At 42.2% G+C, this 14,001-nt stretch overlaps 1 protein-coding gene across 7 annotated transcripts in view; it reads right to left on the reverse strand.

The window, feature by feature from the left end:
• The window catches only part of foxn3 (forkhead box N3), a 298,786-nt gene extending 285,027 nt beyond the window's left edge, over positions 1 to 13,759 (reverse strand). For 5 of the 7 annotated variants that reach the window (XR_013500067.1, XM_078234460.1, XM_078234451.1 and 2 more), the window contains exon 1: positions 13,354 to 13,759. The gene's annotated coding sequence lies outside the window, so the exon portion shown is untranslated. Of the gene's footprint in view, positions 1 to 5,547; positions 5,581 to 6,958; positions 7,011 to 13,353 lie in introns of all 7 variants that reach the window. The other 2 variants (XM_078234455.1, XM_078234453.1) reach the window with 2 other exon arrangements.
• Between the last annotated feature and the right edge of the window lie 242 nt (positions 13,760 to 14,001).

Consider the following 14,001-nt stretch of genomic DNA (forward strand, 5'->3'; position numbering starts at 1 on the left):
TCTGTATTGGAGCTGGACCATAGAGGAAGCAGAGGCCAGGAAGATTGGAGAGTTAATAGCAACAAAAGCGTAGAGTAAAAGTGACCAAAAATATGGTAATTTTCTCTCAAACACCAATCAGATTTTTCTTAACTTTTGCACAGATCAATGCCAGGATCTAAATGATTTATGGTGTCACACTAAGTAATCAGCATCACAAACTGACTACCTTATAAGCACTTCACAAAGAAGGAAAAGAAATGGAACATTAGGTAAGAGGGAAAGAACAATTAGAATTGAGTTATGCATGGAGGGACCAGAAAAGGTATTCACAGTTTTTTAAAAATAGAAAGGGGAAGTCAAGACAGAGGCATTTTGAGAGAGGTCCAGAAGGCATGGGTGCAGAGTGAGCAGGAAGCAAGCAGTAGGCCAGTATCAGAAAAGCAAAAGATACAAGGGAGAACATAGGAATGGGGTACATGAACCATAGAACCATAGAACATAGAAAATTACAGCTCAGAAACAGGTCTTTTGGCCCTTCTTGTCTGTGCCGAACCATTTTTTGCCTAGTCCCACTGACCTGCACTTGGACCATATCCTTCCATACCCCTCTCATCCATGAACCCATCCAAGTTTTTCTTAAATGTTAAAAGTGACCCCGCATTTACCACTTTATCCGGCAGCTCATTCCACACTCCCACCACTCTCTGCGTGAAGACCCCCTAATATTCCCTTTAAACTTTTCTCCTTTCACCCTTAAACCACGCCGTCTGGTTTTTTTCTCCCCTCGCCTCAGCGGAAAAAGCCTGCTTGCATTCACTCTATCTATACCCATCAAAATCTTCACAGAAATCACAGAAACCCTACAGTGCAGAGAGAGGCCATTCGGCCCATCGAGTCTCCACCGACCACAATCCCGCCCAGGCCCTACCCCCATATCCCTACACATTTATCCGCTAATCCCTCTAACCTACACATCCCAGGACACTAAGGGGCAATTTTAACATGGCCAATCAACCTAACCCGCACATCTTTGGACTGTGGGAGGAAACTGGAGCACCCGGAGGAAACCCACACAGACACGAGGAGAATGCGCAAACTCCACACAGACAGTGACCCAAGCCAGGAATCAAACCCAGGTCCCTGGAGCTGTGAAGCAGCAGTGCTAACCACTGTGCTACCGTGCCGCCCACCTTATACACCTCTATCAAATCTCCCCTCAATCTTCTACGCTCGAGGGAATAAAGTCCCAACCTATTCAATCTCTCTCTGTAACTCAGCTTCTCAAGTCCCGGCAACATCCTTGTGAACCTTCTCTGCACTCTTTCAACCTTATTTACATCCTTCCTGTAACTAGGTGACCAAAACTGTACACAATACTCCAAATCTGGCCTCACCAATGCCTTATATAACCTTACCATAACACTCCAACTTTTATACTCGATACTCCGATTTATAAAGGCCAATGTACCAAAGGCACACTTTACGACCCTATCCACCTGTGACGTCACTTTTAGGGAATTCTGTACCTGTATTCCCAGATCCCTCTGTTCAACTGCACACTTCAGAGTCCTACCATTTACCCTGTACGTTCTACTTTGGTTTGTCCTTCCAATGTGCAATATCTCACACTTGTCTGTGTTAAATTCCATTTGCCATTTTTCAGCCCATTTTTCTAGTTGGTCCAAATCCCTCTGCAAGCTTTGAAAACCTTCCTCACTGTCCACTACACCTCCAATCTTTGTATCATCAGCAAACTTGCTGATCCAATTTACCACATTATCATCCAGATCATTGATATAGATGACAAACAACAATGGACCCAACACTGATCCCTGCGGCACACCACTAGTCACAGGCCTCCACTCAGAGAAGCAATCCTCCACAACCACTCTCTGGCTTCTTCCATTGAAGTCATCATGTGGAGATGCCGGCGTTGGACTGGGGTAAGCACAGTAAGAAGTCTCACAACACCAGGTTAAAGTCCAACAGGTTTATTTGGTAGCAAATACCACAAGCTCTCGGAGCACTGCTCCTTCGTCAGATGGAGTGGATATCTGGTCTGGCTGGCTGTAGAGATTCGCTTTCTAATTAGTATTCTGTAACTTGATTTGTGTGTATGTGCACTGTTTGAGAGCAGATATCCACTCCATCTGACGAAGGAGCAGTGCTCCGAAAGCTTATGGTATTTGCTACCAAATAAACCTGTTGGACTTTAACCTGGTGTTGTGAGACTTTTTACTGTTCTTCCATTGAGCCAGTGTCTAATCCAATTTACTACCTCCCCATGTATACCCAGCGACTGAACCTTCCTAACTAACCTCCCATGAGAGACCTTGTCAAAGGCCTTGCTGAAATCCAGGTAGACAACATCCACCGCCTTCCCTTCATCCACTTTTCTGGTAACCTCCTCGAAAAACTAAAATAGATTGGTCAAACATGACCTACCACGCACAAAGCCATGTTGACTCTCCCTAATAAGTCCCTGTCTATCCAAATATTTGTAGATCCTATCCCTTATCACACCTTCCAATAACTTGCCCACCACCGACGTCAAACTTACTGGCCTATAATTTCCCGGATTTCTTTTGGAACCTTTTTTAAACAACGGAACAACATGAGCCACCCTCCAATCATCCGGCACCTCCCCCGTGAATACTGACATTTTAAATATGTCTGCCAGGGCCCCTGCAAGTTCAACACTAGCTTCCCTCAAGGTCCGTGGGAATACCCTGTCCGGTCCTGGGGATTTATCCACTCTGATTTGCCTCAAGACAGCGAGCACCTCCTCCCCTTTAATCTGTAACGGTTCCATGACCTCCCTACCCGTTTGCCCTATTTCCGTAGACTCCATGCCCGTTTCCTCAGTAAATACGGATGCAAAAAAACCATTTAGTATCTCCCCCATCTCTTTTGGTTCCATACACAGTCTACCACTCTGGTCTTCAAGAGGACAGTAGCAGAGCAAGAGAAGGCCAAGGAGGATGGTAAGGAGATAGTCTTTATGACACAAGTCATATAGGAAGGAAACAGCTTGGAGTCAACCAACACCTAAGGTAAGACTATATGCAGAACCTAAGCAAATGGAAAATTTGATCCTTCAAAGACAATGCCAGACAGGTAGGCGATTTGATTTGTCACATGCATTGGCATACAGCAAAAAGTATTGTTTCTTGCATGCCCCCATACAGCACACCATTCATAGAGTACATGGGGAGAAGGAAGGAGAGGGTGCAAGATATGGTGCTAATCATAGCTAGGGTGCAGAGAAAGCTCAACTTAATATAAGGTAGGTCCATTCAAAAGTCTAATGGCAGCAGGGAAGAAGCTATTCTTGAGTCGGTTGATACGTGATCTCAGATGAAGAATTGAGCAGCAAAAAAAAACAGAATCAAGAGCAGGGGCAGGAGCACAACACTGGCTATCATCAGCACACACAATTAACCTAATCACATGGCTCCAGATGATGTTGCCAAATGAAAGTGTTTGTCAAAGAGGAAGGGCCAAAGATAGAGTCCAGAATATACCAGTGATCATATCAGCAGAGGAGAAATCTCTGTTGGATATATAGCAGCCCACAAGGAACACCGAGTACATGCCTTTCTTATACCATTCCCTACATGTAAACACTGCCTACAATTTAAGTTCACTCAGGGTAGCCAGAGGTCAACTTGCTGTGGGACACTTTTTTCCCCATTAGCAGTTATATGGGCATTTTTCTGAGCTTGAAATTAAGTTGCACTGTGCGGTAAACTTTAAATGTTTACTCTGTATCCAACCCAAGCGTATCTACCAGTTTTCTAGTTTTGGCATCAGGCACTCAAGATCCACTCCTCAAAAACATCCTTCACCTGACAGGACAAGTCAATATTTTCTATTTAAACAGCCAGGCTTGTGTCTCAATCTTTTGAATTCATTGAACACCACATAACTAAGTACACTAGTAGGTCGAGAATCCCCCATACAGCGCAGCACTAACAGTCAAAATAAGGCAGTGTAGACGCAAGGATAAGACATTCCAGGTGACAAGCATTTCTACATGGCCCTAGGGCAGAAAAAGGTTTTTTCCCTGGCCTTGCAATTGCGATGTGGCAATTGCTAGCATGCCTTGGGGGTAGATGAAGGCTGGGAATTCCATACTCTGAAGTGAAATGGGGACATTAAGTCACAGTAGGGTTTCAAATCCACAGCAAAAGAACTGGAGGGCTTCAAGAAAATCATAACTTTGAAACTGAATATTATAACTATTTGAATATGTATTCTTACTAAATATAATCTCAAGCAGCAACCTGCAAGCACACCTAACGCCTTTGTAAAATATATGCATTGCTGAACAAAAAGAAAAGTTACTCTTCATTGCAAGGCATGGAGATAACAAATACAGGATTGACCCTCATTCTCAATGACTGGCACTGAAAAAGGAGTCTAACACCAGGTTAAAGTCCAACGGGTTTATTTGGTAGCAAACGCCACTAGCTTTCGGAGCGCTGCTCCTTCGTCAGGTGAATGGGAGTACAGAACTCCCACTCACCTGACGAAGGAGCACTGCTCTGAAAGCTAGTGGCGTTTGCTACCAAATAAACTTGTTGGACTTTAACCTGGTGTTGTTAGACTCCTTACTGTGTTTACCCCAGTCCAACTCCGGCATCTCCACATACTGAAAAAGGAGACATTTTGCATAATTTCCTTAGAGTTTCCTTCAGGCATGGGTGGAGTAGGATTGTCTTGCATCCTAATAGTCAGCCAAAGAGCATAAATAAAAGGTCTCGGAGCAAACCACCCTCCACTTAAGCAGCAATATCGGAAGGCCAAATAGACCACAAAAGTTTGATGGGCAAGGAGGAAAAAAACATGCATGCAAAAACATTAAAAACGGTATCCAATTATTCAATCCAAAGCATGGTGAAAATTTCACACTTTATGTAATTTATGCTGCAGTTAACAGGATGTATCATCTCAAGGATTGCCTTTGCCAACTGCAGGACTTGAAGCCTGGTACATGAAACTTTGGGTGCCACATTTATTGCAATGTGAAATGGCAAAACACCAGACTTTTATTGAGAACAGCTTTCCTTGACTGAGATGCAGCCCAGCTTTTTGAGCTAGTGTTCATGAATTTCTCGCAAGTGATGTACAAACATGCTACCGCAGAGTTAATTAGAACCATTGTCAAGCAGACGTTTGATGAAACTGATACTTTAAACACAACTTCATCTTCTCTCGTACTACTTTCAACCTTGTACTGTTCTGCCCTGTGACATTTGTCTATTCCCCTAGGTTTCTCAATTAAAAAAATATGGAGGTTCACTGCACCCTTCACAGCTAATCACTGTTGCTTCCAAATAGTCTGAATTTATCCAAATGTGAGCAGGACTTCTCACTGGTATTATTCTATTCTGGAAAATGACAAACTAATCTTGGTTTATACCCATTGCTCAGTTATTTGAATTATCGGTTCAATACTCTATGGACTAATCATGCAGAATTATGTACAGCATATTATGCAATTCCTACTTTTCCCTACATACAAAGCACTCAACATGTTGGACATTTTAATCAGACACTCACACAATCCTTCAAAGTCATCAGCTTCTTTTGCATCTATTCATAAGACAAAAATTCAAATCTGCATTAAAGTTAACAGCCTCTTGGAGATGCATATTAAATTGCTCAAATCCCAAATTCTGAACTACCGTATCATTTATTTCTACTAGTCATGAGTAACTTTTCATAATACAGTTTGTGACTAAGATACTGCAATATAATAAAACCTATATACTTTAGTAACCACAAGTTATTGACTGCTCTTTGGTATAAGATAAACGATTACTTTTTAAAAAATTATTTACAGGTCAGGGGATGAGGTGGGACGAATTTTCAGCACTTTTTCCAACTTTAGGGTCCCATTTTTAACGGAGCCGAAATGAGATGAAAGCGTGTTAATTCTAAAAGTTTTGCATAAAAAAACAAAGAATATTCTAATCCTAATGCAATCATTTGCAGGTTGAGATGCAGATTCAGAAAGGTAAAGAAAATAGGCTTTGACTGCACTGCAAATTGGAAAACTAGTATTTTCAGAATGAACACAGGTATCCAGAAGGATTCAGAATCCCATCCATTAAAGCACAATGGTTCTGAGAAATCCCAAGTGAGTTTCCAGCACAAGACAGTACACCTGCAAGCCAAAACAGAAAATGCTGGAAAATCTCAGCAGGTCTAATAGCATATGTGGCGCGAGAATAGAGCTAGCATTTTGAGTCGAAACGTTAGCTCTATTCTCGCAGATGCTGCCAGACCTGCTGAGATTTTCTAGCATTTTCTATTTTTGTTTCAGATTTCAGCATCTGCAGTAATTTCCTTTTAATACAAGAACATCCCCACACTAATTTATATTTAAATTCTCCATTGAAGTGTTACAAAAAAAAACTTCCATAAAAATTTTCTATGGAAATTTCAAAATAGAAATGTCTAGACCGTACTATATACCCTGTGGTGCTTTAACAGAATTTCCAATATTGATGTCAAGGTCCTGTTACAGCTCCCCGTCACATCACAGCAAAGTGCCATATTATCTTTTCTCATACTAATCCCTTTAAGTTGCCCAGTGTTGTTTCTCTTGGTAGGTATATATTTAAAAACTTGATGAAATTTAGCCAAATTGCTTTGAGCTCAGTTTTTACTTGGGAGGCCTCAGTCTCTCCCAAAAGCTAGGACTTACTATCTGCTTCTGGAAATGTGATTGTTAGCTAAAGATTGTGCAGACTGGGCATTTACACCATAATCAATTTCCCAGTTTAATTGGTACCAATTTATCTTATTGGCATAACTTTCTTTACCTTCAAGCAGTTTCTGTTCAGTTGTCTTTCAAGATTATTTGGAAGAAAACTTTTAAAACCCTTATTCAGTTAAAAGTTTACATTGCTTGCTTATTGGAACAGAGAGGCTAGAGAACAGAGTGAAAAGTTAAACTGATACATACCTACTCAGGATGTAGGAGCCACTGTGCTTCGAGAGAGACATAGGCTGGTGGACTGAGCAGATATCACTGATGAGATTCAATGCAAATAAGCATAAAATGATGGATGACGATAAGGAGAAGAGGCAATATTGGAGAGGGGATTTGAGAAAAACAAAAATCACTGAGGGTGGTGGGAGTCTGGAATGCACTGCCTGGGAAGGTAGTGCAGGCTGGAAACCTTACAACCTTTAAAAGATATTTAGATGCGCACTTGAAATATCACAACATTCAACGATAAGGGCCAAATGCAGGAAAACGGTATTAGTGCGGCTTTAGTGGTAGTCATGGTCGATGCAGGCTCAATGGGCCAAAGGGCCTTTTCTGCAGTTTTTGACTCTATAACTCTAACTAAAATAATTCTATAGGGGGTGCAGGAGCAGAGGGCCTGGGGCATTTGTACACAAATGAAGATAAAAATTAGGAGACAGTAGGCCATTTGGCTCCTTGAGCCTGCTCCCCTATTCATTATGGCTGATTTGATTGTGGCCTCAACTCCACATTCCACCAATTCCTGATAACCTTTGACTCCCTAGTTAATCAAGAATCTACCCTTGCCTTAAAAGATATTGATTCTGCCTCCAGCACTCTGTGGTAAAGTTCCAAATATTCACAACACACAGAAAAATCTTCTCATCTCCGTCTAAAATGGAAGACCTCTTATTTTTGAACTGTCTCTCCTATTTCTGGTCTCTCCACAAGAGGAAACATCCTTTCAGTGTCTGCCCTGTCAGGTCCACACAGTATCTTCATGTTTCAATAAGATCACCTCTCAGTCTTCACCTTGCAAGCTAACACCCACCAATTCTAGGTTTCAGACAGGTGAATCTTCTCTGAACTGATTCTAATGCATTTATATCCTTTGTTAAATAGCAGACTGAACCTGTACACAGTATTCCAAATATGGTTTCACCAATACCCTGTATAATTGTATTTTTACATTCCATTCCCCTTTGCAATAAATGACAACATTCCATTTGCTTTCCTAATCACTTGCTGTACCTGCATACTAACATTTCCTAATGTACCAGGACACCCGGATCCGTGTACCATATAGTACTGCGGTGACTCTCCATTTAAATATGCTTATTTTTAATTTTTCCTCCCAGAATGGACAAGTTCACATTTTTCCACATCATACTCCATCTGCCAAATCTTTGCCTCTCACTTAATCCATGTCCCTTTGCAGTCTCCCTATATCCTCTTCACAACTTAAGAACCAGGGGACAACAATTCAAAATGTCACTGGCAAGAGAATTAAATGGGGCGTGAGGAAGAAAGCTTTTTTTACGGAGAAAGTGCTTAAGATCTGGAATGCACAGCCTGACTGTAGTAGAGTAATTGGGAAATTAGTTGGAAAATTTTGTGGGGCTACAGAAGTGTGGCAATAGTCAAGTCATTCTTACAGACAACTGGAACAGACCGGATGGACTGAATAGCCTTGTATGGTAAGCATTCTATGATTATATGCAAGATTACCTTTAAAGAACCTTCCTCCAATGGGAACAGTTTCTGTCCAGACCCCGTCGTGATTCTGAACATTTCTATCAAATCTCCTCTCAACCTTCTCTTCTGCAAGGAGAACCACCCCAGGTTCTTCAGGTGGCAGTAAATAAATATTCTACTTTGTGGGGCTCTGAGTAATACAGACTAAGATCAATTCACAAATGCTTCTAGATCAGCTGGGTATTTCTAACAGTTTGTTTTTATTTCAGATTTCCAGGATCTGCAGTATTTGCATTTATAAGATTATTCCACATCTGATCACTGAGCTGGGGGGCATATGAGGTGCTCCACAAGAACTTCAGTCAGCAAGGTATGGCCAGGAAATAAAAATACAAATCGGACAGGATTCCCACAGCTACAAACAAGACCATAGGATACACATGCTGAATTAGGCCATTCGGCCCATCAAGTCTTCTCCGCCATTCAATCATGGTTGATAAGTTTCTCAACCCCATTCTCCCAACTTTTCCCTGTAACCTTTGATCCCCTTACCCATCAACGTGAAGGGGATGGAGTATAAAAGCAGGGAGGTCTTGCTGCAATTGTACAAGGTACTGGTGAGGCCGCAACTAGAGTACTGTATGCATTTTTGGCCCCCTTATTTGCGGAAGGATATATTGGCCTTGGAGAGAGTACAGAGAAGGTTCACCAGGTTGATACTGGAGATGAGGGGGTGAGCTTATGAGGAGAGATTGAGTAGATTGAGCCTGTACTCATTGGAGTTCAGAAGGCTGAAGGGAGATCTTATAGAGACATATAATATAATGAAGGCGCTAGACAGGGTAGAGGCAGAGAGATTCTTTCCACTTAGAAAGGAAACAAGAACTAGAGGACACAGCCTCAAAATAAGGGGAGTCAGTTTAGAACAGAGTTGAGGAGGAACTTCTTCTCTGAGGGTAGTGAATCTCTGGAATTCTCTGCCCGTTGATGCAGTGGAGGCTACCACGTTAAATATGTTTAAGTCACAGGTAGATAGATTTCTGATCAATAAGGGAATTAAGGGTTATGGGGAGCAGGCGAGTAAGTGGAACTAAACCACTATCAGATCAGCCATGATCTTATTGAATGGTGGGACAGGCTCGAGGGGCTCGATGGCCTACTCCTATTTCTTATGTTCTTATGTAAGAACCTATCTCTGTCTTAAATATACTCAATGACCTGGCCTCCACAGTCTTCTGTGGCAATGAATTCCATAGATTCATCACGCACTGGCTAAAGTTGTTCCTCCTCATCTCAGTTCTAAAGGGTCATCCCTTTATTCTGAGGCTGTGCCCTCAGATCCTAGTCTCACCTACAAATTAAACATCTTCCCCATGTCCACTCTATCCAGGCCTTTTATATTCTGTAAGTTTCAATGAGATTCCCCGTCCATCCTTCTAAACTCCATTGAGTACAGACCCAGAGCTCTGAAATGCTCCTCATACCTCAAGCTTTTGATTTATCAAGCTATTCTGTACCCAGTGATTTGCAATTTTAAAAAAATGTGAAAATTCAGTCAGAAACAGACCAGCTAAGGTACCCGCATGACAATGGCTTGTCCTGAAAGCAACACAACAAATAGGATACAAACTGACGTTGAGATACTGACCAGTGTGTGACAAATATCCTTCAATGTGGATAAATGAAGGGTGATGTATTTGAATCTGGGTAATTTACAGGCACATATCATGCAAGTATACCTGCTTACAAGTGCGGAGGTCACGGATGTCAAATTCTAAAGGTCCTAATGTACAAAGACAATTCAATATGTATAATTGAACCTAATAACTTGGTGTCCAGTATTGGTCCCTTCACAGAGAAGGCTCAGGGGAGGGCAACCAGAATTAAGCCCAGTGTTTTGGATTCTTAGCCTTGAGTCAAGAAGCAGATGGAGCTCACCACTGGAGAAATTTTAACTTGATGACATTTGACATTTTTGGACCAATTAGAAGGAACCAATTCTGCTAGTTAATTGATATATTTGGGCTGGATACAGTAAAAACTTACATTTAATACTCCTCATATGCAAGACACTCCTCAAAGCACTAAACTGTAGCAATCTGAAAGGATTCTTAAAAAATCTACTAGTGCTCAATTTCCTTTTGCCAAAACAGACTGCAGCCACTCCTGATTGAATGTACACCTTCCTACCCATTATTGTCCAATTACTGTATCACTTCATGTAACTAATACAGAGATCATTGCTCTTTTATTATCTCTTTACAATTTGTATGCAAACAGTTTGAAATTCAAGAGGTCGGATTATGTTATACGGAACAAGTTACATTAAGGATAAGTAGGTGGAAATAACTAATCCCTCCATGTGAAGTAGTCATTCAGTCCTTGAGCTTAATAATACTTAGTGCACTTTTATTAGATCAATTTAAAACACAAAGTAAAATGCCATTTTACATTCAATGCCTAGATTTAAGGAGCAAATAATCTTTAACAATCAGGATTTATGCAATCTTTTTGAAAAACTTGGTAAAAAGAACTTTCTCACCACCCTGCAATCTGCAACATTACCAATTCAATCCCAAATTATACATTTTTAAAAATGGTAACATCATGCTAAACCCCAAACCCACACATTTAGTTCTAATATTTTCATGTCAAAATGTTTTATTGGCAAAAAGTAATCAGTGTAATGCAAGACTATGTTCTTAATGCGTCAAGACGTCAAAATATAAAAAGAAAAACACTGCAAAAAGTTGTGTAGTGGGCATTTACTTCAATGAGATAAAATTTATTTTCAAATATTATAGCGACCCGGTAGTTGAATGCATCCAACTGCAGTCCCAGTGCATAAAGGGTGGGTTGATTGGGAATTCCTTGTATGCAATTGACCTGAAGTACATATGACTGTCATTTGTAAACAACAGATATTGCTGCTCCGGAAAGGTTTGAGACTACGTTGAAAAAGCATTGGAGTGGACTTTTGTATACATCAAACAGTGCAGTACACACAAAAAAAACACGGTTTATCGTCCAGTTACTTGTAGGAACACGCCTTAAAAATCACTGCAAATGCATACACCGGTCTGACTTGTTTCCAAATATACCCGTTTTGCAAATGTATTTAGCGTGCCGTGACAAGAATGCTGAAAGCTGTCTTTTGTTGTTGCTGTCCGACTTAACGTTCGCAAAAACCCAGCCATCTAAAATCTGTTCACGGCTCGTTTCAAAACAAGCATCCAATTTATGGTCGATAGTCCGTAATCGGATTCCGTGCCTACGAAGTGGGCGTAAGCGATTTCATTGTACACGGTTTTGGGCTGCGTGGCAATTCCTTCACACACAGCATCTGGTTTACATTATACTGCAAGAAATCACAGGACTCCTGCCCACAATCCCTTGCCTTCTATTTTTGGAAGAGTGCGAAACTGTTAAAGCATCGGTAGTCTCTAGATAGCATGAGCGATATTTTCAACAGACGACAAGTAAACGCATTGACGCTGTTCATCCAGTTTTGCAGTCTTGTATACACAAACAACATCCGCAGCGCTGCGAGACTGAAAGGCGCCGCGAAACATTGGTTCAAACGGATTGTGTAAATCATGGAGCTGTTTCTGAACTTTATAATCTGGGTTAATTGCTGGTACATCTTTTCATTCGACCACCTAAGTGTCAAAAGGTCAAGTGGCAGATCCATGGCTTTGGCATTCTCTGGAGTTGTCTCCACTTAGAAACAGTTGGCTTGTCACCTTGGATTAAGCAGTAGCTGCTGAAAGCCAGGAGTTTAGGTACGGAAACAAGCCCGGTGTGACCAAAAAACAGGCTTGCGTGGGGAGAGGCCGTGACATTTGCACATCTCTCCGTGCGAAATAAAAACATGAAGCAGTTATTTTCCCCCTTTCTACAAGTTGCATTTTCTCCTAGGTCAGCCACGGCAAAAAAAATCCGGGAGACACAAAATAAGTTAACAAAGATTTACTATGCACATGAAACAGGATTTACACAATTAACACACAGCACCATTTGACAAGAGAATCAATGGATTGGGGATTTGCTCCCAATATCACATGGGTAAAGCCATCATCGTACCATAAAGGACAAGAGGTTGAGGACACTGCGGTGTCGACTACCGTACCGTGTTCAGCAAAACAGTGCTCTCTAAAGAACAGGAGATTGAAAGGAATACAATTGCATTATACTAGAATTAGACCTCAAAATAACGAGAGGGGAAGGGTAAATGTTCCAGAGAGACCGGCCCAAAGCATGTTCCAAAGAAAAAGGGACAAAAACAGGAAAATGGGGGGGGGGTGACAATTACCCCACCAGAAAAACAAACACTGATCTCAAGAGTAAGAGGGCTGTTTCTTTTCGGGGAAAAAATATTTAAATCTCAACAGATTGTAAAGCTTGAGGGGAAGGGTTGCATTTAAATTGGATGTGCTAGCCTAACTGTGCAAATGTTTAAAGCCGCTTCCAACGAGATCAATGATAATCCCAACTCTGGCAAACGCTCTTTTTAAAAGATCGAGAAACATCCCACCCCTTCCTGGTGCAATTCAAACCAAACTTGGGCTGCAATGTCAAGAGTCCAGGTTTCAACAAAACAACAAGATTTATCAATAAATGAAGGAGGCAGGGAGAAAGGAGAACCCGGATTGTGTTCCAAGGACGTTAAGTACATGATATATATTTATATATATTTGAGGGAGGGTTTGGGATGGACTTTAAAAAAACAGGCAAGAATACAAATTCAACAAGAGTGAAACTATTCAAATCCTCCTCAGTTCTTTCTTGGATTTGCAACTTGACTTAGGAGGGGAAAGGTGGGAGAGGAATAATTGTAATTGACAGGAAACAATGTTTTACAGTGCAGCAATGTCATATATAAACATACAGCTGGGTATATTTTGTCTACTTACACTTCATGTCATGGGAAGATGGCTGTTGACGAACACTCATGGGGGCTTTTTTTTTCCAGCACTCGAGGTTTTATTTCCCCACCCCCTAAAATAAAAAGTGTTTATGTTAAAAGAAAGTGAGGAGAGAGGGAAGGGGAGGGAGGAGGGGAAAAATTCGCTCAATAACGCCACGATCTCCCCAGCCGTCGCCAAGGAGACAATCCGGCCGAGGGTTTCCCTCCCGCCGCCTCAGGCCGAGCCAGGACCGGCCAGAGCGGCCGCGGAAAATCTTCCCACCCCCCCAGCGGCCAGACCCCCTCAGCCGGGTGCGGCCGACAATTCCCTGAGGTGAAGCGGACTCGAAGCCGGCTGCCCCGGCCTCCGGAGCGCCCGGCAGTTCACAGGGCCCGGCGGGAGGGGGAGCAGGCCGCTGGGAATGGCGCCCGATGGCGGACCGACAGCCAATAGCGAGGCGGCGCCGGCACCCGGCGCCATCTTAGACACGCCGTTTGGCGCCAGCGTGCGTGCGGCTGCGCGTGAAGCGTGACAGCGCCGCGTGCAGGACGAGGGTCCGGACTGCACAGAGAGAGAGAGAGAGCAATAATCCAGACTGCACAGAGAGAGAGAGAGAGCAATAATCCAGACTGCACAGAGAAAGAGAGCAATAAT

The sequence above is a fragment of the Mustelus asterias genome, chromosome 18 (genome assembly GCF_964213995.1).
Source record: "Mustelus asterias chromosome 18, sMusAst1.hap1.1, whole genome shotgun sequence".
NCBI classification, from domain to species: Eukaryota; Metazoa; Chordata; class Chondrichthyes; order Carcharhiniformes; family Triakidae; genus Mustelus; species Mustelus asterias.